A 26,189-nucleotide genomic window follows, 5' to 3' on the forward strand; every position below is an offset into this window, starting at 1 on the left:
ATTGTGCATTTTGTCCTTATGCTAAAAACATTGCTTGTAATTTGGATGGCAACTTAACATTTAAACTCCTAGTTATTTGTCTTTGCTATTCCACAAAAAACCTAATTTTTTTTTAGCACGCTATGTTGACATGACAACAATCAAAAATATTTTTTCCTCTACCAACATGCTACAATAATTCTATAAAGTGGTCAACGAAGAGTACATATAAATGTTTGACGACACTTTTATGTCCCATTACCAAACTCGTGTTGAGGGCTAATGCATAATTGGGTTAAATTGTTTCTCATTTCTTAGTTTTATTTCTTTATTTAAAATGAAGTACCATATGGTGTGATGCAATTCGTCATAGGTTGCAAGTGAATGAGACAAAGGCTATGGGATGGAAAGGTTGATATACCCAATCAAGGCATGTGGAGGTTGAAGGCTATGGAATTTTATTAAAATGAAGTACCATATGGTGTGATGCAATTTGTCATAGGTTGCAAGAGAACGAGACAAAGGCTATGAGATGGGAAGGTTGATATACCCGGTCAAGGCATGAGGAGGTTGAAGGCTATGGAAACCAATAATACAATATCCAAATGGCAATGGAACACACACACACACACAGCACCAAGAAAAATGCCTTCTAGCTGAGCAGCTAGTCTTAGAGGTAATAGATGCACCCATTCCAATGGTGCCATTAGAACAAAGAACACAAGCCATGGTGTCAAAATTTGTGGGAGCATTCGAGGTAGCAATATTAATTTCATTTGGGGGGACTACTAGGCTCATGTCCTCATAAACTTTACCCTACAGATGAGGATTCATTGCATATCCACTCTTCTAACACTCCAAGACAACATTGCATGCCTAAGAAACCAAACTCTCTAACTTGATAGAGATGGACTCAACAATGTGAAAGGGGTGCATAGCTTAGACCATTTGGCTATAAATAGGGTGGCATTTTCTATGTTATTCTCCTCTAAAACAAAATGGCTTAGGCACACAATGTCAAAGATGTTGTCCATTAGAAGGACCAGCATGATTCCATCAATTGGCCATCGAGTGGAAGTCATGCCACTTGATGTGAGAAGCATGTGGGCATCAACTCAATGCAAGAAAAGAAGAGATAGCCTAAGTGAGGAAGTCATCTCTGGAGTGACATTGTTTTGTCACAATAACACAAGAGTTTCTCTAATAGAAGAAGGAAATATCTAGAATGTAGAGAAGATGCTAGTAGTATGAGGAGCACATCATACACATGCTTGACACAATGTAAGTCAATGCTATCTACTTCTATCTTTTTTCTCATAAATCATTATGCTGGTTACTTTTCATTTGCATTTTATGAGGAGGGGAAGAGAGAGAGAGAGAGAGAGAGAATATTCCTTTACAAGCTCGATGGTTGAAATAACATTCATGCTAGTTCTAGTTGGGGATCTATGTAACCTAACCCAAGCAAGCCAATCAAGTCATTGCATGGCCTAGCTGCCTATGTATACTAAAATAGGATGCTATATAGCAGGTTTGTGAGCACATATAGTATGCTATATAGCTCATACAATGTACATGGTGTGATATATAGCACATTCAGATTGATACATTGAATGTGCTATGTGTGCAGTGCACTACATTAATGGTCCTCATGGTCTAAAGTTCCAAACCTAGCACATGAAAATAATTGCACAACCTAGCCACAATGGCAAATCACTTCTGTTGTACCTTTGCCTTTGATGAAATTATAGGTATTTTCCAATACACTGGTGCCACATCTAATGGAACAAGATCAATGCCGTGTTGTCTCAAAACTATAATGGGTGATATTTATAATTCCATCAAAGGCCAGTGATTTTTGGTTTCCTTTCATGTGCTAAAAGTTTATTCAAGAAGAATGTTGGTTATCATTGTCATATGCTAGTTACCAATCGTAACCAACTTGATGGTAGAAATAACCATTGTGCTAGTTGCAGGCACTATGCTGGTTGCCTATTGTGCTATTGTGATGGCTTATTTTTATTTCCATCTTATGAAGTTTGGGGGGCCTTGTGTGTGGGTGGAAGCTTTTTTCAATGCTCAGGCCAAAACGGGCAAAATAAAAGGACATTATCTAAATGCCACTGTGGTACATGTGAGGAAATGTTGACAATAGTAATCTTTGCTATACCGAGAGAGTGATCTTTGCTGGAGAGAGTAATGTTGGAAAGAGTAATCTTTTCTAGAGAGAGAGAGAGAGAGAGAGAGAAGGATCAGGTAGAAGAGATTTGAGCATTGCAAAACCCTGATATGTCAAGAGACTCAAAGATAAGAATGTGTGTTGCTATAGACACACACAGACTCTGACCTAGCCCTTCAAAGATTTGAATGACCTGAGATGTGTTCATACTGGAGCATTGCTTCATGGAGCTAGATGCCCATGTCTTGCACGTGAATAACCGTATGTTGGCCACTTGGATCCTTGTTGTGTGTTGTAATAGCAAGCAAGTTTGGCACACTACATTTTGTGTGGGAGACAATGATTTGTCCATAGGGAGATTCCACCACATTGACTGCATTCATAGCAAATGCCCCTGGTGTGGTGTGAAGAATGGCATGAAGGAGAAGAAATTTGTCTTCCCATGAATTCAAGGAAAGACAATCGCATCATTGTAAATGGAGGACATTTGAATCAGTTGATGTTGTAGATCAAACAAGAAGAGATGGCTATTATCATAGAAGACCACTCCACTACAAGAGCCACTACATAGTAAAATTGATCCCAATATATGTGCTTCACAATTTCATAGCATGGTTGTAAGACAAGCAATTCAGGATGTGCCTTGCCAATTTTTGTGTTGACACAAATATCTCTGTGATTGATTTTGGTGAAAAGTACTCTTTTTAAGAACAATATGAAATACAAAGTGCACACTAGTACAATAGGTAGATAACAATTTTGGTACATATCACAATTTCGATACATATCACTCTTTTATTGAATAGATGTAGCGCCCCCTAACTACAGAGGTAAACACTATGGATAAGCGTCTAAGATATCATATCGGAATATGCAAATAGACACTCATGCGGAATGGAAACACATAGTGTAGGAAAAGAACACAGAGACTACAATTAGAATGCCTATCTATTGTGAAACTCGTGATGAATGTATGAATGAACACAAGAGTCCAAAAACTGGCGTATGAACCATTCAAGAATCATTGACAACTGACTACCAGACAGGTAGTTGTCACGCCTGCACCACTTGGTATCCCTACCTAACCCCTCATGGTGGACTATCTGGATCCACAATGCTGGATCGACTCTTGATAGAAGTTAGATGCATGAAAAAGGCATACAATCGTTTTTGGTGAAGACAATGTAGAGAACCTGTGCACACAGAACTAATCTCTAAGATTTGCTCAGTACAACAATACTTTCAAAACAATTGCTCAATATGAATCATCTGATTTATTTCTTTGGGATTCTCACTATCTGCAATAGTGAGGTCACATAGCCTCTGTCACATGGCTGGAAGTAGGGCCACCCACCTTGTTGGTGCTTGCCCCCTTTACTCTGCATAGCAAATTGCTCGTGCTCCTCATCTTGTCGCTTGTGTCAGCGAATTTGTTGCTTCTAGCATTGAGTCATTTCCACATCCATTAGCCAATTGCATTGGGTGTGGTTGGTTGTAATCCACATATGCTGGTTTTGGCCACTATTTCCTCTCCATCAACTCCCAGATCATCACCCTCTAGGGTAGCTTAAGCTCGATGCGCTCTCATTGAGTGGGTACATGCTAGTAGACATGTGCAAATAGAGCTGGGGGATCCGCCAAGGGTGAAAAAAGAGTGTGGTTCTTAAAGTAGTGCTAGCTCAAAAATTAGTTTGCCTCATGCCATCAAGGTGGGCGAGGTGGCAGATGCAACGCCAAGGAATGTGCATTAAGCTCCAACCAAAAACACACTTGATGTAAATCCCACCACAGTTTCCAAATTTGATTAGTTTGGGTAGTGATCATGTCTTCAAAAGTGGGGGTGAGAGAATTATACTTCACCTTCCTCTTCTCTGGATCATCAACCATCTTGCCTTTGTCTTTATCTTTGTCTGTGGCACCCCATTTGTTGCCACCTGTTGCCGCAAACTAGGACCTCGGTGCCCCTATTGTTGGAAGTGTTGCCACTGTCCAGAGCCCTGCCACTCACAACACTACCCACACCACCCTCTGCATTTGGATCCTGCCTTCCTGCATCGGGATGATGGCAATTTACGATAATAATGACATGGAACCAACATTGAATGTGGGTCCCCCACTCCCGATGCATTTTTGCTTGAAGGATGCTCATGAGGTCATCCAACTACTCCATATTGACTGATACATTACTTGGGAATACTCACAGATAATGCACGAGTTCATCTCCACAACAACTCCTGATTGATGCTCTACATATACTCGTCATGGAGTTGCCGAGTGGCCTCCACTACTACCTCTGCTTCCCGTACCCATGACTCCAAGGCAGTGACGTGCATCTCCCTCTAGGTCTACCTAAGTTTGCAGCGTCATGTTCTCCCATCTAAGCAAGGTGACTTCTATTTGTAAACTCTCCACTTGCTGCTATTAGTCTTGATGTGCTAACCACTACTGTGCCACATCCATAATGAACCACACATAAGCCTCCCTATGGGCAAGCTGTGTCACTGACTCCAGTGGGTGCCATGGCAACACTGTCATGGTGGAATTATTTGTTGTAAGAATTGCTAAAAGGGAAGCACTTGAACAGATCTGTGGATAATGCACCAGTTCATCTACACTGATTGAGGCTCTGCATATACTCCTCATGGAGTCACTGAGTGGCCTCCATTGCTAGATTTGCTTCTCGTACCCGTGACTCCAAGGTAATGAGGTGCATCTCCATCTAGGTCTACCTGAGTCTGCAACGTCATGTTCTCCCATCTGAGCAAGGCAACTTCTGTTTGTAAACTCTCCACCTGCTGCTATTGGTCCTGATGTGCCAACCACTGCTGTGCCACATCCATAATGAACCACGCACAAGCCTCCAATTGGGCAAGTTGTGTCACTGACTCCAGTGGGCGCCATGGCAACACCATCATGGTGGAATCAATCGTTTGTAAGAATTGCTAAAAGGGAAGCAATTGAATAGATGACTTGGCAAGAGGTCACTCCCACCCTCTCTCCATCGTTGTCATGGTCATTGTGTCGACGCTTGAGCTGGCCGATTGCAAAATATTTTGGCCTCCATTGTTGCAAGCACAAACCAAAAGTAGAAGTAGGGACCAAAGTAGTGAGGAGGTTGTCCCTATGCTAGGCCGGGTGATTGTTGCGGTCATCACCTCAGATGCTAAAGTTGTCATGGCCGTAGTTATAGGGTTGGAGGTCACCCAGAATTTGCCTAGAGGTCTCGTGTGGTGGAGGTGTCGATGCTGCGTTGTTGTAGGTGGTGTTGTTTTTGCCTTTCTCCCTCCGCCTCTTTTTGTTCCTTTTGGACAAATCACCTCCCTCCCTCGGACCTTCCAAAAGCAACTCCCAAACAATTGCTGCCCCATTACACGTTGGCATAGAAAAATCCTCCAACATGGGGAGCAGCGAAAGAATCTGGCCAATCTTGGTGTACACAGTTGCTTCTCGAGCATCAACTAAAGCCACCCTCAGTGCCTCTGCATGAATTTGCTCCTTCAAGATTCAAGCCTATGCCACCACCTACTGCTCCTCCATAGCAATCAATCCTCGTGACCTAATCGAGATCATATAAGCCTTTGCCTGTAGGAAGATTGACTCCAAACTCCACATGTAACACTCCCTGGTAATGCTATTCTGATGGTTGCTAAGCTTTTATTCACCCAAATTCCTCCTCCATGGTGGTTTGGGTGAACGATCCCAATGGCTGCATCTCTTTATCCATCAGTAGCAACACCCAAGTGATCATAAATCAACTTGGCAGTCATTGTCCACCACTGGTGGCCTCTCAAGAAATCCACATGATCCCCCTCCGTGAGCTGCTGATAGAGATGAAGCACTTGAGTGTGGACCACAATCTTGCCCTAGTTGATACTGATATAATTCCTGACCCACATCACTTGAAGCCACATGTCTCCATCCAGGTCTATCAAGCATGCCAGAGGCATTGGGGTGAGGGGGACGAACTGTGCAGCAACCATAACCATCAACGCACGTTGGATAATTGAGTGAAGAGCAGGTGTAATAGATATGGTAATGAAAGAATATTGAGCAATGCAAATGAGCTAGTAGACGAAGATGAGAATTAGCCATAGGAGTGCATGCGCAATTTGAGCTGAAGGGATCTACATGGCGGCTAGAGAGAGACCTGAGGCATGCACACAATTAAAGTAGTCCATCATCCCATGAACACTAATGTTCAATTGACCGAGATACCACATAAATCTGGATGAATGAAATTAGCACTTGCTTCTTGATTGAAAATGGGCATTGAATGCATCCCTCATGGTGATAGCAACAAAGCCGAAATCCATTAATGCCTACAGCAGCACATTTTTCGGTAATTCTGCCAAGTAGAATGTTGTAGATCCATAGTCATAAAAAATCCAGAATGAGCCGGACCATCTCAACTTTAGTGTGCCTAGCATCCTTCCCATCTGAGTGTTGAAAACCAGAACTAGTTGTCCATGCTTGAAAAATTTCTTCTTTGCGGCTAAATCCACCTTGTGCTTTGGGCACTCCTGAACCACTTGCGTCAAATAATAGCTCTCCATGCGGTCTTCATCTAGCTTCTCCAACATGTACAAGCGATATGCCATTGACCCCCGTAAAAGGAGTTGATCTATAATTGCAGTGCCAAAACTAGGCACCACCATTCAGTGGGGTGATGGCCTCCATGCCAAATGCTAGCTTGAAGGGTGTCTATCTGGTAGCCATTTTGATCAATGTGCGGTATGCTCAAAGTGCGGCCAATAGCTTCTTGTCCCAATCCATCCGATGCACATTGACCAGCATTGTTGTGATCCTCTTGAATGTTTTGTTGTAGATTCTTCTTGTCCATTGCCTTAACAAGTAATACGTGGATGATTTCTTGTGAATTACCATGTATATGCCATCATCCTCTAGATTACCTTGTTCACGAAATGCTTGGCGCGATCACTAACAATTTTGATTAGACATCCAAATCAGCAAAACACATCTTTCTAGAGGCACTTGGCAATCAAATTTGCGAAGTTGTCCCGCAATGCCCAAGCCCCTCCACCCACTTGGTATAATAGTCCATTGGCAACTAGCACGTAGCGTTTTCCAATCCTTGCTGCGGCTGGCTTGAAAGGCCCCATGATGTCTATACCCTAGTTCTCAACTGGCTCCAATGGTAGAACCAACTACATGGGCATTGGACCCCACTCTTTTGGCTACTCCAATATTTGGCACATACCACATCTCTGTGCAAATCTCCTGGCATCCCGCTATAGTGTCGAACACCACAATCTAGCTTGTAAGACCTTATTGGTTGTGATGGAGCCCCCAAAGTGGCTGCTTGCAACTCCGCAATGCACTTTGGTTAAAACTGCCTCGTGTTCATGCGGAAGCACACATCGGAGTATCACATTTGACAAATTATAGTGATACAGCTGACCCACGACCACTTTGAATCCACGGCTCCGCAATGGAAGTCGCTTGCATTGCTCTCTAGTCATAGTTTGGGGATGATACTTGAGGTCACAAAATCAAACATCTGATCATACCAAGACGACATGATACCCGGAAGTACATCCATTTGGCGCTACTTCGCCGAATTTGTCGGAAGGACTACACATCGTTTGCATCCAAAAATTCATCTTCAACTTCCACAGGTGGTTCTCTGGACTCTAGTTGGGACAAGTAGTCCGTGATGACGTGTTGTGACCCTTGCCAATGCGTGATCTCAAAATCAAAGTCTTGAAGACACGATTCAAGGATTCACGATGTATTCCAGGTGGGCGATTTCAACTAGATTATTTGGCGGCGATGGCATAAGAAGAATTATGTGAGCCATTAGGTTTAAGAAAGATCTCATGGCTTGAAATAGGCTCAATTCAATCTTTCTTAGATCTAACAGCTTCAATTAGGCGGGATAGGCGCTCTTCAATATGGCGGCCCTCATTTTATCAATGACGTGGTTGTTTTAGTGAACTTTACTGATGCTAGGTAGTCAAACTATGAGACACGTTTTCGATTATGAAAGTCCCTCAAGTTATGTTGACCCCGCAACTTCACATGTCGATTTTTCGCGTAAGGAGGTGCGATGGCCAACCGAACACCTTCAGAGCACGCATTCGGGTCACATGTTGAGCTACCTGTTGTACTAAGGTTGGAGAGTGGGTCCTACAAGGATGCAGCTCTTGATTGGCTGGTCAGCTCGCATAGAGTCCATCGAGCAACATTCGAGTCCAACAAGTGAGTACAAGTACTTGTGAGCATTGCCTTCAATTGGTTCTGTCAAAGGAAAACAATTGTCAAGATGAATGAATGAATAATTTGCAACACATGCGATGGAAGCCCGTGTACAGGAAAGTTCGAATGATTTGCAAACTCAGAGAGAGAGAGAGAGAGAGAGAGAGAGAGAGTTCTTAAAAAGAAAGTGTGTGTGAGTGAGAGAGAAAGAACCAAAATAGAAGGAGGCCACATGGAGAAAAATAGTGTGGGACACTATTTTAAGAAAAGTGTAACGATAGCCGCCGTGTACGATAGCCCTGGAAGTGCTAACAAAAATTGTTAGATCCTACATGCTTTTTCCTTGTGCACTCATCTCTTGAATACTATACACTTCCTTCCACATGTTATTGGTTGGAGACTGAGATCGTCACCTACACCCGATCGAGCTGCACCGAAAGCAAGACCACGGTTGAATTGGCATCCGGCTGGGCAGAAACAAGACCAGAGATGAATTGGCCGGCACCAGAGAGTCGAATTGGGACCGGGGACGAATTGGGGCCACCCAATGGGGGACGCGGGACCAGAGTACCCCGGACGACCGTACTCTACTGGTACAAAATTTGCTCATGTGGCTTACAAGATTGCCCCCTTGCTGCAGCCTTCATGCTCTACAAGATTTTTGAGCAGCTGGCTGAGGGAATTACCAGCCCCCTTCGTGACATAGCTCAGCAGTCTGAGGGAATTGAGAGCTCCCTTCGTGAGATAGCTCATCACGCTGAGGGAATTACGAGCGCCGTTCGTGAGATAGCTCAGCAGACTGACGGAATTACGAGCGCCGTTCGTGAGATTGCTGGCATACGGAAACCTATGGAGGCTCTCGCCCAGGAGGCAGTAGGATTGAGAAAACTCTTGGATTTTGGTTTCGAAATTCAGCTGTGCCGTTCCAACAGAAAATGAAGTACGTGTCGCTTCGTTGTTTGTGATTAGATCGCCTTGCATTGAGCAATCGCTTCGTTATTGTGATTAGTTGCATTGAGTAATTCTTGCGACTCAGTGCATTAGCCACCGAACGACAATTTCGCGAACAATTCTTTGCAAACAGCTGCTGCGATATGCTTTCTTGAGCTCGCTTCCCCGTACCACAATTCTTCGCCTCGGGTTCTTGCAGATCTTTCTGCTCCGGACTCTCATGACGTGGCGCACCTGAACTAAAGTATGTTGTGTCTCTAATGGCTTAGAGAAAGCGCCTGGACCCGAAGGCATTCCTCTGGACTTTTACAGACACTATTGGAGCGTTTGTGGCAATGATCTCACAACGTTTCTCAATTTTGCGCGAGGCAACTGCCACACTCAATTAATAAGGGGTTTATCAAATTGATCGGCGGCCATTGCCGGTCGGGCCTCTTCTACTTAGGCTTGGCTTGAAGGATGTATGCTTGTTGTATTTCTGTTCTTGCATCTCGTATAGATCTCTTTTTTCTTAAGTAGAGACCCTCCCTCTTTTCGTTTCTAAGACCTGGACTGGGTTATCATACTAACAAATCCTTTGTCTTGGATGCAGGTGACTCGCAGTTTTGTTGTGGAGAGGGACGGGTTACCAGCTGGTATTTGGCAATTTGAAATCATACACCTTTTTGTAACTCTTAAACTACCACGCGTCTCAATGGCCGCCCGGGCATGGCTTGAAGGATGTCTATTTGTTGTATTTTTGTTCTTGCATCTTGTCTAGATTTCTTTTTTTTCAGTAGAGATCTCCCTCTTTTTCGTTTCTAGGACCTGGACTGGGTTATCATACTAACAGATCCTTTGTGATGGATGCAAGTGACTCGCAATGCGGGTCTTTGTGATTCCATGGTGCACTTTGTAAAGCAGCTAGGCTTTATCGCATGAACCTTTCTTTTGGACAACTAGTTGAGCATGATTTTGGGGCCCTCCAAGGATCCTAAGGGATGTCTTGGTTGGTGAGTTGCTAATTAGGCCCAAGTTAGTTCATTTGGTCAATTTGACCATGCAAATTGTGATTAGTATGAGCTTTAAGTGCGCGTTAGTAGTAGTTTAAGTCTTAAGAGCTTCTAATGTGTTTAAGGTTTAAGGTTTTTGTTTGTTTGTGGAGGTCCTAAATGTTCTTGTCGTTTGTTGTGGAGATTTTAAATGGTTTTGTCTTTTGTTAGGCATTTCTCTTTAAAGATAAAGGCATTTTAAAGATAAAGAGATTTTAAATGGTTTTGTCTTTTGTTAGGCATTTCTTTGTCTTTTGTATGACACCACCTTTATATTACTCTTGCCAAAATAGGCACGTTCCCACTTTTATTTAATGGTCCATCCACCACACACCTCTTTCACCTCTTTTCTCTCCTCTCTTTTACTTTGTCACATGCACCCCTGCAATTGGGTGCAATGTGACACAGTGGTTACATCGACAAGTGTGTAATAGTTTCCTAATAGGAGTTTTTGTCGCATGCTATGATCCCTTTGTGAGCCCTTGTCCAGGGACAGTCAGGCACAAGCTACGTAAGCCAGTCTCTAAGCCTTAGGTCAAGTCAGATAGTCAAGTCTGGCTCACTGGTACCCACCGGAGAACAATAGGATAGTGTTTCCATCTCAGGGTTTAGTTAGGTCTAGGTCATAGCATAGGTTAGAAGCCCCAGAGGGGCCCCCAAAGGCTGACCAGGAAGACCCAGGGCAAGCAGGAGAGACAGCCTGCAAAGGCTGCCCAAAAAGTCCCCTGGCAAATGAGCTAGGGGGGCCTTTTATAGGCTGGAACCAAGCCAACCAGTCTGTAAAACAGCCGACTGAGCAGCCGACTCAGTCAGCTGTTTACAGCTTGCTGGTTGGCCCAGCCAGCCCTGTAAAAGGGGCCCTTGGCAGCCCTCTTTCCTCACTCAGTAGCCCTCCAGCCTTCAGCACTCCTTTAGCCTACCTTAGCCTTCGGAGCAGCCTTGGTGCCTTCCCTCTTGTGGCCCTGATCAGGCTCAGTCCCTTGGCCATCAGTTCAGCCATCTGTGGGAGAAGTACACGCAACCCGTCAGTAGGGTGTTGGACCAGCAAACCGAGCAAGGTTTTGGTAATGTTTCAGCAGCTCTTTTCAGCTATCTTTTATAGTTCGCACAGCTCACTTCTCAGCTCTATATTTCAGTCATCTCTCAGCTCTCTTTAGAATATATTACTCCTAGCTTTCACTCTCACTCATGCAGTAACCCTGCATCCCGGTGGACAGCACAAGCCTCTTCCTTGCCTTGCAGAAGTGCCCTACATTGTCAATGTGGACAACATCAAGGTCTCGGTATTGGTTGGCATTGCTTCTCAAGTCTTTGGGTCAGCAATATGTGTGCACAGTGTACTCTTCAGAAGCGGGTTTCCGTGCTCCCTCGAAGAGTGTTATTTGTATTTCTTAGTTCTCCAAGTATAAAGCAAATTCTCCCCTGATTGGGGAGGGGGCCCTCAATGGGTACAGGGACCCAATCGGTTGTCGACTCTATTCTCTCTCTACTCTTATTTCCTTTCTCTCTCTATGGTGCATAATGCTAATTCCTCGCTAAAGGTTTAAAGAAGGTCTTGCTGTGATTACACAATCAGATTACCGTTGCATGTTACACACTCATCGACCTTTCCCCATATTCCTTCACCTTCACTTGCTTTTTCTCTTTTCCTTTCCTTCCAATTTACACCTATCGTTTCCAAGTTATTGGAATTATTTATGAAGCTACTTTACAATTAGACTTATAGTGACACTCCAAAAGACAAGGCCTTAGTGGGATCCCACCTTGTTTTAATAAAAAATTTAATAACACATCCATGTACCTTGTTCATTCGAATTGTTCCCAGCTACAATTTTGTCAGTGTAGGCCACGAGTGTGAGAGGGCTTAAACTCTCCCCCTATCTTTTATCTACGACCCGAAGGTCACTTGCCTCTAGAGTAGAACCCATGACCTCAACATTAGACACCCAATGCACAAACCACTTCTTGGGAACCCATGGCCTCAACATTAGAAACCCAATGCACAAACCACTACTTGGAGACGGTTACAATGCAACCAAAAAATGCCTTCGAATGAGAAAAAAAAAGTGATAGGTGTGGAAGCCAGGATTTGTCTTTGTGCTAGAAGCTTCTCATAATTGCATAAAGGGACTAGGGTAAAGGGCCAGTAAAAAGGCATGTTAGGTGCCAGTAAACAAGGCACATCCTCCCCCATTTTATCCACCACCTCCTACAATTTCATCCATGGCAAAAGCTGATGTGTCGCTCTCTTGTTTTTTAATTTTTTGGCCTCTGTATTGGACCTCACCTGTCCTTCATATTGGCCCCGATACTTGTCAGTCAACCAGAAACTTTTAAATAAATTTGAAAACAAAAGTTCTAATTTGAGATGACTTACGTAGTTGTTGCCGGCCATCTCTGCTAAAAAAGTTAGAAGTTTTACAAGCTTACTATATTCATCCTTGATAGTGCATCTATTCTTAGTGAAATCCACCTCCTCACAAATGGCTAATAAATAGAAGATTTTGTGCAAACCAGGCACTAGTCTAACATCCTTTACAGAATTGACATGCTTGCCAGTGTAGGGCTTCGTGGGAATGGCACCATGCCCTGCAATCTCGTAGATTATTAGCAACCTCAACTGTGCAAACCAATCACACGGGTGGCATATCATGCGCCTGCTGTCACCTGAATCAAGAAGCCCTGCTTCCTTGTCATTGGCATCACACAAGCATCAGTAGCACTAAGAGTTTGCTATCGACACATGTGGTCCTCATCATCAAAGGCATGGATGTCCATCTCAGTGGATCAAACACTGCCTGCTGTCCACTGTTTTGTGCTACTGGTTGCTCACATTTTTTATGCATTTGCCACTGCATATGCTGTCCATGTTGAGACATATTGATGGCTGTTCTTCTCTGCGCTTTTTGTCAAGCATATATTCAAGTCTTTACACGTATCGGCATCCCGCATTGGGATGTTTCCTTTTGTGTTTCCTGCTCATATTTGTGAACCTTTTTATGGTCTATCCTCAAACAGGGAGATGCTGTGAATTTCGATTTTTCTACAACTAGTCCAGTTCCTTCAATCCTATGAGCAGATTCCAATATCTCGTCATCAATCCTAAGATACTTCCTGATATGCCCTGTGGCTGTACTTATAATCATAGTATACCAGAGAATGTCGTCCCCCCTTCCGAACGGTGTTCCTAGTCTGGAAGGCAAGTTGGAATGCCCAAACATGCTTGGAGCGTTTATCAGGCCAAGAACTCCAACGAATTTCATCCCAACATTCCCTGGTGTTCCGACTTCTGCAACTGCCCGCAGAACCTACTAAAGTGCCAAAACAGTTCCTGGTTGGCATTGTTTCTTGTAGCTTCTTCCGCTCTAGCCCTCCCATCTCCATTGCAATCCTCTCAACCTCTCTCAGCCTACCCTGATCCCTTATTTCTGAACTCCCTCTCGATCTTTCCTTTCCACCCCCTCATCTTCACAACCCCCTTCTCTCAACCTCTACTCTCGGCCCCCCTCCTCCTTGCACTTCCTCCTCCACTCTCAGCCCAGTCCTCATCTCAACCCCTCCTCTCACTACTCAGCCTCTTTGATCTTTGGTATTCTGCACCTCTATGGCATGATGCACATTGCAAACATCTTCATCAATGTACATTTCAGTTTTCTATGGATTTTGGTGCGCTTTTGAAAGTTGAAAGCTGAAATGGAAAGTATAGAGCTGTTAAAAATGTTGCTGTTTTCATAATTCGTGTATTATCATGTGGTTTGATGAAGTGTTAGATGATGTGGTGTCTATGTTTCCACATCCCGAAATGTTCCTATTTCGACATCAAACGTCCGCGAAACATTCTCATTCTTAGGTATTATGCTTATAACCGTGTATCACTCACGCTTGACCCTAACCACTCACCCAAGTCCAACTATACCTCTCAAAGGGGACATCCCTCCCACTGCGATGATCTCTGTTGATAGGCGCGACACACATTCCAAATGTCTTTGGATTTGGATCCGACATACAATCGACATGACCTCTTCATTTCAATATGCTGCTTTCCCTAGAGACCTCACACTTTGCTAGAGATCTCTGTGAGGAGGCTGAGACCTCACCATATGCAGCCCTAAATTTGGACATCAGATTTCTTGAGCTGCAAAGAAGGCCTCCTTGTTGGGGCTTCAACATGAGGATGGGTATGTGTGAAGTATCACTTCTGATTTTTGAGATGATTCTATTTTATTGTCGGATATTGCCCTTGATGAGGTAGGAATATCCCAAATATCTGCACACGGGCGAGACCCGATTACCTCTTAAGGGCTGCTTGATGTCCTTAATGACTTTTTGAGTAGAAACTCTGCTAGTCTTGTTTAACAAGCACATTCTTGTAATACAACCCTTTTCAGGGATGTGATTTTTTCAAGCAATTGGTTACACTTCTTTTCTTTGTGCTTGTCATATTTTTCTTCTTCCGAAGTAGTTATGCTTTCATTTAGGATAGGCGTGATGCCTCGATCGGTTAATGTGTAAAATACACCTAAAGGCCAAGCCTTGTAGAAATGCAAACGCCATTCAGCAGTCGTTCAAGAAACCATCATTCCTCCCTCCCAAATAGTGGGCAAGGTATAGATGATATCCTGCCAAACGGTAATGAGCGAGGCTTTGGAGGTACCTGCTGGTGTCCTCTCCTCAAATTGCAATGAAAAATCCCAGATGTTCTAGGAAATAATGCTAGACACTGTCTCTCCCAAACACTATCTCTGGGTGAGGGTACTGCCGTTGATGGGATGGATGAATCCAGTCTTGCACCTTGATTCGAACAACCTTTTGTCCAACAATTCTATAGGCTTGCGAACCATCTTAATCTAACTAGGTTGCCATGCCCCAAGTGAAGGCCTGGTGCATCATTTGAGTTTGAGCCACAACCCGAAGGGTGCCTTGCTAGATCCTTTGTGCTAAGTTGCAACTCCACAGATAGTGCAGTATCGTCTCGAGGTCTCTCTCTGCACAATGGTGGCACTTGCCATCCACTCAGGTCTACTTCAACCATGAGCCAATAGTAGGCCCCCGTGGGCCAGCATCCACGAAGAAATATGTAGATGAAGGATAGCTAGTCCATCGACGCGACCGAAATCTGGTAATGACCTCTAGGGACGCTACATACTGCTATACCAAATGCCTCTCTCTTGAAGGGGTCCAGGTGGCCACATCTACTTGTAGAGATTTGCCAATCCGCGTAGTGTATGAGGAAGGGCACCTCTATAATCCTCTCTAAGTGCTTTGCTCTAAAAAGACCAAAATCACTCACCCAGGTTTAGCTATATCTCTCGATGAAAGCCACCACTCAGGGACACTGGTCTTGTCTCAAGGTGACTGGTATTGGGTCAATGGACCATCCCTGTCAAGAGGACCCACAAATTGATTTTGCTACCACTCGAGCATATGCAGGGTCCCATCCAACGCTAGATCTCTCCTAGCCTCTGGCTAAAGTGAGACCCCTAGTCCTACTTTGTAGTGCATCGAAGCGTTGAGGTGTGATGCATGAAAATTATCCTCAAAGGCACCCCTGTGCTAGAGTACAAACTCGGGGGATCTAATCTCTGTGTAACCCTCCCTTTGAAGACTCGAGAATGGCAACGTAGACATCTCCAAGATCCTCATGCCTTTCCCTATTAAGTGCGAGAGCTCTCTCGCCCATGCCCACGGAAATTGGCTACATGCTCCAAAGGATCTAGCTGGGGCATTGTGCTACTGTGCCTACCTAATGTACATCCCCTACCCAATCATACATCTCTCTTGATCACAAACCATCAGCTACTGTCAGAGATGGGGCTAACGCTCAAAGTCCTCTCAACACTATGGGTTAGCTCGGACAATTTCACTAAAAAAACATGGTCATACCCTATGTAAGCTCCTCGTCAAAAGTGAGGGGATCCTCTAGGAAGAGATCCAACGATGAGACTGTTGGCACTGTCCTCCCATGGGGCTTGTTCTTGAAAAATCCTTCTTATAAGCTTTCCCAGCAAGGCTTTACTCAATGTCTTTGGATCAATGATGTCAAGTCCTCCCTCCTCTTGGCAAAAAACCAGCGTCTGCCAATTCACCTAGGCTTTGATATTTTTGAGCGATGTCCAATCTTGGCCCTAAGAAGTTCCACATGAAGTATTGAGTTGCCTTGTACTGGGACGTGGCTAGGGCTTGGTTATGAGGACATGTCTTGGTAAAGAGAGTTCGGCTGAGCTCTAATAAAGTATCTTGTGTCACACAATCTCTAGCACCGGGGCAATCTACTGCTTGGTTAAAATATCGATGTCCACTTGAGAACATAGGTATTCTTGATGAATCCAATGGTAGCTAAGCGAGACCCCCTAGTCCAAGATCTCGTGGATGTCTTCATCGTTGTGAGGAAATTTATTGATTTGGTCCCATTGATCCTTGCCCCAAACACCTAGCAATACACCTCAAGGGCACCCCAAATCCCCTCTAAGCAATGTCCTTGACAAAAACGGTTGTATCCTATGCAAACTCTAAGCTCTCAGCAATGTCCTTCACAAAAGGGGTCGTATCCAATGCAGACTCAGAGTCAAGTAACTCATCCTACTGGATAAGGAGGGACATCCCTGACATAGTAAGTGGGAAGGGGGAGAGGCCTCCCTTGTATGACCTCCTACAAACATTTGGTTGGAACTTCTTGCCCTACAGAATAGAGACACCCCGAAGCCCCTAGTTTGAGAAACCCATTCTCCACATGGTGCACTCCAAGCAAGCCATCATATGCCTCCTCAAAATCCCTGAGAAAGATTGCAATAGGTTGAGACTCCTCACGGGCCTAGTCCACTACCTCCCAAAAAGTGAAGATGATGTCTATGGATTTTGGACCTCTTCTTAAAATGGATTTTGGGTATTGAGGTATGCTTACCTCGAATCATTATATGCCGTCAACATTGGCTACCCAATTTGTATATGAGATTAAGCTACATGTGGACATTGCCACATGTCCTTCCTATCATCATTTTTAGGTCTCTTCCCTTTTTTGGGACTTTGTACCTCATGCACTCATGATTTTAAATATTTCAACCACAACCCTCAATCATGAGTTGGGTTTAACTTGCCATTGCTTTCATCCTCGCATGCTCGAACCCTGGGCTTCATTTTGTCATCGATTTGATGTTCTGTGGCTCATGCCTATTTTCCATGGCATGTGGCTTCTTAGACTATTTTCTTACAGCTTCAATTTGTGCAAATCTTCCTTGGTTGCATGTTGGATTTGGATGTCTATTAGTCATGCACACTTGTTCTTGTGTGGGCATTGGCATTTTTGGAGGACTTTTAGAATTCACAATTATTTTTTGTGTGAATTGTTATCCTTATGAAGAGGCCTTCAAGGGCCACTCAGCGTCTCCCTTTGACTATGTTTATTCATTTACGCCATGTGTTGCCATTGTGTCTTCTGATGCGCATCATCCGCATTTCTAGACATGTTTGCACGACTTGCAGTGTTGTCCTATCAGTCCATGGTGTCCATACCATTTCAGCTCCTCTTGCCAGAATAAGGGTCACTGCCAAGACAAAAAAGAGGTGGCATAGGAGACGCTCTACGACTCTGATCAGCCCAGCAACTCTGAGTGCATCCTACACCTCTGGCTCCTTTAGTGCTGCATATGCTGTCGTTGTATGGTAGTGGAGGGTGTAGTCATGACCCTCGTAGGCAAAGCGTGAGTGCACGACGCATGCGTCCAATTCCTAGAGCCAGGCTTCTCCCAACAGTGAGTGTGATTGGGAGTGCACGACCTTGTATTCGCTTGCTGTTAGAGCCGAGGTGCGCTTTGTTGATCTTGAGGGGGGCATACCAGTTACTGTTGTACCCTCCTGGGTGGCATGTCTGTTAGACACTTCTTCTTCCCCTTGCAAATCTTCTATGGGGAACTCAAAAGGCATACGGATTGTCGCAGAAGGGGTGCTTTGGGAATCTGCGGGGCCAGTGGCCAAGGGCCTATGGGATAGGGCGGGGGCGGAGTCTCAACTCCGTTTTGAATTTGAAGAATTCATGATCGGGATCCATCAGAAAGAGTGATGGCAGTTGAGCATTAGCATGGATTTTTGGAAAGGTATGGAGGATAGTACTGGAGTTAGGGAGGGATGGCTCTCTTGCAAAGTCACTATGTGGCATGGTTTCCTCTTGGATTTCCACGCTCGAGTCCTTCTATTGCGGGAGCAAGACTGAACTGAGTTGCATTATTCTTTGGCAGAGTTCCACATTGTCATTCTCTAGAATCTGTTCAGATTGTTGCCCATCCATGTTATCCCACATTGAGAGTAGGTGGAAGGTCTAATTTCCATTCTAGCAATAATATCAATGTTTCAAAGTCCTTTATATCTTGTGTTGAGAGGGGTATAGATTCATCCTCTTGCTCTATTGCAAACCCAATTATTATGGCCAATAGATGACCAATGTAGCTTTTCCCATTATGTGTAGTGGATACATAATTGGTTAGCAGCAAGGATATGTGTTGAGCCTAGTCTTGTAGTTTTGCTCTACCAATGAGTGTAAGAGTTTTTACTGACATATAGTTTTTTCTCACTCCTATATGATTGAAAATGTCAACCAAAAACTTAGCTGCCTCTTTGCCTATGGGATCCAGAATCATATCATGGCATATTCCCCCGCTTTGTGACTTTGTGTTAGGTGGGAATAAATGTTGAATTTTAGAGAATCTTGCATCCAAATGTTTCTTTGGGTATTCTTCTTGTGCCTTTGGAAATGAGAAAGCATCCTGCCTAATGGATCTACTGAGGTAGATCTGTAAGGGCTTTTCTTTATATGTTACTATGCCATACTTATCTTTCTCCAACTCTCTGCTTTTATATGATGTTATGAAGTAACAAATGTATTATGTCATATAGCAGGTGTTGGTAAGAAGGATTTTAGCTTCTCAAAAAGTCTAATTAGTCCCTTTGACTGCAAGAAGTTGTAAGCATCGGGTGACATGGTGAACGTTGAGACTCATGGCCATACAAGCTGTATTGTTCCATCTGTTGCTAGCTCTTTGTTGGTCTGGTCATCAAGGTGTTCTGCACATGCATCCTGCATAGTCAATTGCTCTGTCTCAATTTCTCCTGCCTCTAGGATCCTTTGGTTTTGTGGCATTTGCATTTATTTGCTCATTAGTATCACTGTCCAGAACCACTAGCCATGGTCGCTTTGGTGTTGACCTTTGGGTTGGTGATTCTGGACCGTGTCCTTCAAGTTGGTGATTTGAGGAGGGCTGTTGAGGTTGAGGCTTGTCTTGTTTGGTATGGTGTCGCTTTGTCGATGGCATTATAGGGGCATTTTTCCCATCTTATTGGACTGTCTTCACCCTGGCATTGCACACATGAATCCAAGGAAGCATACCCCAATGCTGAAACTGAAAAGATGCGTTACTAAGCCTTGAAGCAATGGGTACAACAAGAACAATAAAAATTTGAGGTAGACAGGATGGCAGCAGCAGAGGTCAGAGCACCATCAGCACCTAGCATTGACACAATGATTGATCCCAACAACTTCCAAGAGGTAATAGAGCAACATGCAAAACATCCCCAATTGGATGGCACCGCACTAGCAAGCTTGATAAGCTACCCCGTCATCACAATGCCAATTGAGACCTTACTAAGAAATTGCCCTACAATGTTGGAGAGTTTCAAAGGATGGATTGAATCTTCACAATACTCCCCCCCACCTGAAAAAGAGAAAAAGGTAATTTTAGTAAAATTCGGTGCTAGGGATGACATAAAAAATATAACCATCCTACAGGAGAATAAAGCCTTTGGTCAATACCCGGCAATAGTGGACGGCGGAGTCGGAGTAAACATTATGGCAAGAGAGCTTTATGAAGAATGGGGCCTACCTCCAATGCAGAAGGCCACATTTAACATCCGCCTAGTTGATCACACGAAAATGAAGCCATTGGGTATCGTTGACAATGTGTCAACAAAAAATATTGGAGTAAGGTTCACGCTCTAGTTTACTATCTTGGATCTTCCCAAGGGGCCACAACATACCAGATATTGTTGGGAAGACCGTGGCTTTGGGAACCATCGGTACTCCATGATTGGGGCACCGATAGAATCACCATCCAAATTAGAGAAACCACTGTTAAGATAAATCTAGAAACAGGGGAAATCAAACCCACTATTCCTAGAAATGTTGAAGACACTTCTTCCACTACGGCCATGCATCCCCTGTACCTACCAATGTACTAAAGCCCATAGAAGGAGATAAACAAAGTGACATCAATAATTGGATACAAATGTTGGCTACAATAGATAATTGTAAAACAACACATCTAATGTTACCAGATGTGGATGCCCAAATGATACAACTAGAAGCACCAATATGGGACGATGAATCAGAAGTAGTGGAAATGCCAGTCTTCATCATAGGAGTCGAATGGGATAGTGACCCTGAAGAGTCCATAATAGAAGGCTACGATACCGACATAGATTGGGATATGGAAACAGAAGCTGATAATGCAACTTTGGAGGGCCAAGTATTTGATAATGACTTGGCAATCCTACAGGCACTCATGGCCATAGAATACCCCAAGATCGACCCTCCAGCACTATCCAATAGCAACCGGTCCAGGAAAAAGGAGGGTGTACACCGCCAAAAGGCCAAAATAGGGCACTTTAACCAATTCGACAGAATGCAGACCAGAGTGGTAGAATTGTACTTAACTAAGCCCACAAAAGCACCTGAGTCCCCAAATTTTAAATGGGATCCTAAAGGGCTTGAAGGTGTTTGTATGGCCGAAGAAACACTCCTTGGGAGTGCGACTCCTATTGAAAATCCATCACTGGTCTCACAAAGAATAAAGCTTAGAAAGTTCAAGCCCAATGTGAGAATGAAGAGTGAAATGGTGGATAGTAACAAAAAAAAGAACTGGGGAACACAGGTGAATTGGACCAAATATCTTCCAGTGGAGCTAGCAGCCAAGCAAGCACCTCAAAGTGCCATGAAGGCCTAAGGGAAGTTCCCAATTACTTCAAAAACTACACTAGAGGAGAAGCAACAATAGCAATGCCTAGGCTAGTTAGGGAATCAGAGCTCAAAGCAACAAAGAATATTGAGGATACCCCAGTTTATGAAGGACCAGCAGCCAAGACAAGGAAACTCAATCTTGCCTTAGACGGAGAAGAAGAAAAGCCTGTATACATCGGTGAACAGCTCACTCTAGAAGAAGAAAAAGAATTAAAGGCATTGCTGATGGAATATAGAGATTGCATGGCTTGGTCCTACAAAGAAATAAAAGAGATTACCCCTGAAGTTGTAGTACATACCATATCAATAATGGAAGGATCCAAACCAAAGGTATGTGGGCCTTATAGGACAAATACCAAGTATGGCACCCATGTCTATGAAGAACTAGAAAAATTACTGGATGGTGGTTTCATTTATGAGATCTAGCATACTGATTGCATGTCACCAATTGTGATTGTTCCTAAGAAAAACAAGAAGATCAGAATATGTGTGAATCTCAAGAACGTCAATGCAGCAACAATCAGAGATCATTATTCCCTACCATTGACTGAAATAGTTTTAGAAAGGGTAGTGGGATCTAAAGTGTAAAGCTTCTTGGATGGGTTCAACGGGTACAACCAAGTATAAATTGCACCTCAAGATCAAGCAAAGATAGTGTTTGCCATAGAATGGGGCATTTTTGCATACAGAGTCATGCCATTTGGCTTATGCAATGCCCCATCTACTTTTCAAAGGGTAATGTACACCGCCTTCAAGGAATTTCTCAACAAGTTTCTACAAGTCTTCCTCGACGACTTGTGCATATACTCTGGAAAAAAGGATCGCTTGAAATGCCTTGAAGAAGTCCTTAAAAAATGCAGGGAGTATGGAATCTCTTTGAATCCTCTAAAATGCCAATTCTTGGTCACACATGGAGTAGTCTTGGGACACATAGTCTCTCAACATGGGATTGCAACTGACATAAATAAAATAAAGATCATCATGGAACTTCCCCCCCCACTAAAGGCCAAGGAAATCCAAGTCTTCATGGGACATGCCGGATACCATAAAAGATTCATACTGAGGTATGCCATGTTTGCAAGACCCCTATATAAGGTCCTACTAGCATATGTACACCTTCGTACATATAGGTAGTTTCAATCGATTTTAACCTAGGGCTCAGAGGTGATGACTGAGTCCTAGCTACCCTATGATTCCCTTAGCAAATTAAGCATATAGGAGGAACACCTACCTCACTAGACATGCATAGTGTACCCACATGTTTTGAGCACCACAAATAAATTGCACAAATAAAAGCCCCAAGAGATACTTGTTTTGAACCACACACACAGCACCCTCATCACAAAAAGAGTAAAATGCATTAGCCACTCATAAAAGAAACAGGAACTCTTGGCACATGGCACTATATTGGCATTGTCAAATTGGCTCCTTGGGTGGCACTTTCCATGGATGTTATAGGCATGGTCTCACTGTGTTGTGGGATTGGCATGGCTTGTTTTGCCAGAGGACTCTTTGCTTTTTGAGAAGAAAGGAGTTTTTGTTGTGCCGTTTCTTTCTGCTGTCTTGTAATGATCAAGACTTGCTGTGATGACACACTTTATGTTGCCACACTGTGACTTTCCATACTTATCATCCCCAGGGGTACATTAGGTTTTACTTTCGTGGTTAATTGAGGCTTTGTTCTTAGCACGCAATCCATGCAAGCATGCCCAACTCCGCATTCCTTGCACATAGATTGGAATGTAATGGGGTTACCCTTTTGTGGGCATTTTGCTATGCGGTGATTTTCTCCACAACCAAAACACTTGGTGGGTGTTCGATATGTGGTCGGTCTTACTTGATTAGCATACATCGAGATGAGTCCTTTGGCACCATACATACATAGGGTATTTTATTTCATACTCATAATGAGGTTCTAGCTCTTCAGGTTGGAGTTGTTGCACCGAAACTACTAGAGCAAGATTGGGAGCCCATGGGTATTGCGGAGGATTGGGATTCCTCATTAGTTGAGGCACTTGTGTTCTCACCGGGAGTGGGTTGAGATGTGGTCGGTGCCGATTGTCTGTACACTGGGATTGGCGACTATTGGTATTGTTGGGGCCGGGGTTATGCTACCCTCATATTATAGAAACACGTATTTACATCATGCCCTGCAACATTACAAATGGGACATGGGGCTGAGCCACTTCTGGTGGGTTTAGTCTGTTCCTTAAGATTGGGCATTCAGTGGCTGTATGGTTGGCCATACAGTGTGGGCATCAAACATTTTCTCTCCATGGGTATTGTGGTGGCTGAGAGACACGCAACTTTTACTCGATGGCTTGCATCATTTCATCTTTTACTCTTAGGGCCATGGCTTCCACTCTATCCTCTGTGATGCGATCTTTGTTTGTAAGTGCTTCCCTTCTTCGAAGATTTCTTATCACATTGACTTGATTTATAGACATCATTGTCGCTGTTAGAATCTGTCATGCTATCCTCAATGTCAATTGCAGCTTCATGAGCATCACTGAAATGTGCATAGCTACTGACTTTCTTCATGTCCTTGCGAATGGATTTTTTCAGGACAGAGATGGACTATGCTATGAGGTACTTGTCGTCCGGACGAGGATCACACTTTGCTATTAATCTTTTCATTCTTTCTAAGTATGTTCTGACCTTTTCTTTCTTGTGCATATCTATATTGCCTAGTTGTAATGTGGGGTGATCTTGCAGCCTTTTTGTTTGGAATCTTCTTTTGAACTACTCAGATAGTAGTGCCCATGTGGCTCTTTCCTCTACGAGAAGGTCGAGGTACCATTTCGAAGCCTCATCTGTTAGGGCCATCGGAAACTAATCGGCTTTGGTTTCATTTGACTGGTCGCCTTCAGCACAACATGCTGCGTTGAAGAGTTGAAGGAACCTGGCGGGGTCCCCTTGTCCAGTGTACTTTGGCATTTCTAATTTATCAAAGTGTCATCTACCATTGTTGTTGTGGTTGTGCTTGTGTTCTTCTCTAAGGTGATATGAAGGATTCAGATCGTCGCTACTTATTTCTTCTTCAATTATTAGGTCCTTCATGCTGCTTGTCGATGGTGAGAGGCTGAATTCTTGAAGAATATTGAGGGCCAAAGAAAGCTCACAAAAGTATGCAAGTGCTAGTCTTCATCCAGATTTGAGGTGCATATACAATGCTTAAGTGTATCCTTTAAGTGAGTGCCTTTGACTTTGAAATTCACATTTAATTTCGATCTTCATAGCCCAACAATGGCAAAAAATATGCAATCGATGAGTCAAAATCTGTGCGTAATGGCGACTACCGAGATTGAAAACAATGGTAAAAAGACTTGAAAATTATTGTTTGAGATTGGATGTTACGTGAATGAATCTTGGCGTCAACTGGGTGCGATTTGGTCTTCAAACGACCATGATACGGGCTCCCAAAGGAGTAAAAATTGTTAAGGGAGTTAGAGATGTCTTAGTGTAGTAGGGACCGTCGTGTTAAAAATGTGCTTAGGATTGTTCCACGTGAGAGGAAAAATATGCTGGTGCAGATGGATTGTCAATCGGAGGTCACAGTGGAATCTTATTAGTGAAATAGTATGAAAAAGGAGCCCACACGGGGGCACAATTTGATGAGTGTTATGGATGCCTAAATGGTGTGGGATTGGTTGAAAAAAGTTCCCGTAGCTTAATAGTTTCGTGTCTGAATTTGTGATTCAATCTAGGTCCAATTCCAGTCCCAAATAAGCAAGTCATGGACCCTCGAAGTAAGGGGAATTTAGGGTCCCTTTGGTCTTTAGGTCCAAGTGTGAATGTACCTAGACCTTTGGCCTAACTAGGGTTGTGAGCTAACTTCTAGTTAGTCAGGACTCAATTACTGTAGCTGGTCATTAACCTAACCTAGTTAATCTAACTATCTAGTTGGTGTGAGTATAGTTAGTCCAAATAACTATAGTTAGTTACTAAATTGATCCACAGTTATCTTTAATCTAACCTCAAGCTAACCTAATCTATGGTCAACTAACCTAACCTAGGGTCAACTAACCTAATCTATGGTCAACTAACCTAACTAAGGTTAGTTTTTTTAAAGGGTTAGTTTGCCTTTTTTTTTTTGGGAACTTAAGGGGGGGGCAGCAGCGAGGGTGGTGGCTGAGCTGGGGTGAGGAGTGGTGGCGATGTAGGACGGGGGGGGAGGGGGGGGGAGGGTTGCGAAAGGTGAGGAGGAAAGGGGCTTTGATGGAGAGGCCTAAGAGTGGTAGAGATAGGCTGGGCTGGCGATTTCGGCGCCGCTTGGCTGGCACGTAGGCAGCTAAGCCCCAAGGCCTCTAAGGGCCTTATAGTTAGAGAGAAGGGGGGGGGGGAGGGAAAGAAGAAAGAAAAAATAGGGTGGGAGGAAAAAGAGCGGGGGGGTTGGAAGTGGAGGGGGGGGGGAAGGGTGGTGGTGGTGGAGGGAGGGAGGAGATGGGGGGTGGAGGTGGAGGGGAGGGGGGGGTGGAGGGGGGGAGGAGATGGAGGGTGGAGGAGAAAAAGGGGAGATGGGGTGTAGAGAGAGATAGAGAGATGGTGGAGTGGAGGGTGATGGGTGTGTAGAGAGAGATAGAGAGATGGTGGAGGGGAAAAGGATGGTTACATTGAGTGGGGGAGATGGGGGATGGATGGAAAAAGTAGAGTTTATGGTGGGATGGGGAGGAAGATGATGGGAGCTGAAGATGGAGATGGAAGGGGGGGTGACGAAAAAAGTGGTGGTGGAGAAGGGTTTGACGAAAAAAGTGGTGATGGTGGTGGTGGAAATGGTGGATGGAAGTTGGAGGACAAAAAATAGAGATAGACGGAAAATATGCAGAATTAA

At 43.9% G+C, this 26,189-nt stretch overlaps 1 long non-coding RNA gene across 3 annotated transcripts; it reads left to right on the forward strand.

The window, feature by feature from the left end:
- The first annotated feature begins 9,176 nt into the window (after positions 1-9,176).
- LOC147895353 (uncharacterized) lies at positions 9,177-24,602 on the forward strand. 3 transcript variants are annotated; one of them, XR_015542045.1, is made up of 3 exons: positions 9,177-9,314; positions 9,918-10,317; positions 24,410-24,602. It is a non-coding gene; the product is annotated as an uncharacterized LOC147895353 (long non-coding RNA). The 3 variants fall into 3 exon arrangements; XR_015542046.1 differs by lacking the exon at positions 24,410-24,602 and adding an exon at positions 23,924-24,006; XR_015542047.1 differs by lacking the exon at positions 9,177-9,314 and adding an exon at positions 9,531-9,750.
- Positions 24,603-26,189: the final 1,587 nt, after the last annotated feature.

This window comes from Dipteris shenzhenensis, chromosome 13, assembly GCF_047967505.1.
Source record: "Dipteris shenzhenensis isolate YYH24624 ecotype China chromosome 13, Dip_SZ_1.0, whole genome shotgun sequence".
NCBI lineage: Eukaryota > Viridiplantae > Streptophyta > Polypodiopsida > Gleicheniales > Dipteridaceae > Dipteris > Dipteris shenzhenensis.